The sequence below is a fragment of the Trichechus manatus genome, unplaced genomic scaffold, assembly GCF_000243295.1.
Source record: "Trichechus manatus latirostris isolate Lorelei unplaced genomic scaffold, TriManLat1.0 scaffold00381, whole genome shotgun sequence".
Classification (NCBI taxonomy): Eukaryota; Metazoa; Chordata; class Mammalia; order Sirenia; family Trichechidae; genus Trichechus; species Trichechus manatus.
Genome location: NW_004444317.1, coordinates 411,729 through 412,953, shown reverse-complemented (window position 1 = coordinate 412,953; position 1,225 = coordinate 411,729).

Below are 1,225 nucleotides of genomic sequence, written 5' to 3'. Positions count from 1 at the left end.
GTCTGGGGTCTTAAAAGCCGTGAACAACCATCTAAGATACTCCACTGGTCTCACCCTTTTGGGAACAATGGACAATGAAGAGAACAGGGTACAAGGAAAAGATTAGTTCGAAGGAATAATGAGCCACAGCTACCACGGCCTCCATCAGACTGAGTCTGGTTTTGCTAGAAGGTGCCCAGCTACCACCACTGACTGCTCTGACCGCGATCACAACAGAGGTTCCTGGACAGAACTGGAGAAAGATGTAGAACGAAATTCTAACTCACAAAAAAAGACCAGATTTACTGGCCTGAAAGAGACTGGAGAAACCCCGAGAATATGAACCCCGGACACCCTTTAACTCAGTGGTGAAATCACTCCCAATGTTCACCATTCAGCCAGGGATTGGACAGCTGCATAAAACAAAACAGGACTAATGACACACAGCAGTCCAGGGACAAGGACTAGAAAGCAGGAGGGGACAGGAAAACTGATGATAGGGAACCCAAGGTTGAGAAGGGACAGTGGTGACGTTGTGGGGTTGTCAACCATTGTCAAAGGACGATTTGTGTACTAACTGTTTAATGAGAAACTATTTGTTCTGTAAACCTTTATCTAAAGTACAATAAAAAAAATATTAAGAAAGAGGAGGAAAATGTTTTGCATCCCACTTTGCTGAGTGGTGTCTGGGGTCTTGAAAGCTTGTGAGTGGCCATCTAAGATGCATCAGTTGGTCCCAACCCACCTGTAGCAAAGGAGTATGAAGAACACCAAAGAGATAAGGAAAATATTAGCCCAAGAAACATAAGGGCACATAAACCAGAGACTCCATCAGCCTGAGACCAGAAGAACTAGATGGTGCCTAGCTACCACCAATGACCGTCCTGACAAGGAACACAACAGAGAGTCCCTGACGGAGCAGGAGAAAAGTATGGTGCAGAACTCAAATTCTAGTAAAAAGACCAGACTTTAATGGTTTGACTGAGATGGGAGGGACTGTGGAAGACATGGCCCCAGGACTCTCTGTTGGCCCAGAGCTGTAACCATTCTTGAGGCCAACTCTTCAGACAAAGATTAGACTGGACTATTGGACATAATGTGATACTCGTGAGGAGTGTGCTTCTTAGCTCAAGTAGGTACATGAGACTAAATGGGCAGCTCCTCTCTGGAGGCAAGATGAGAAGGCAGAAAGGGGCAGGAACTGGTTGAATGGACTCGTGAAATCCAGGATGCAAATGAGGTGTGC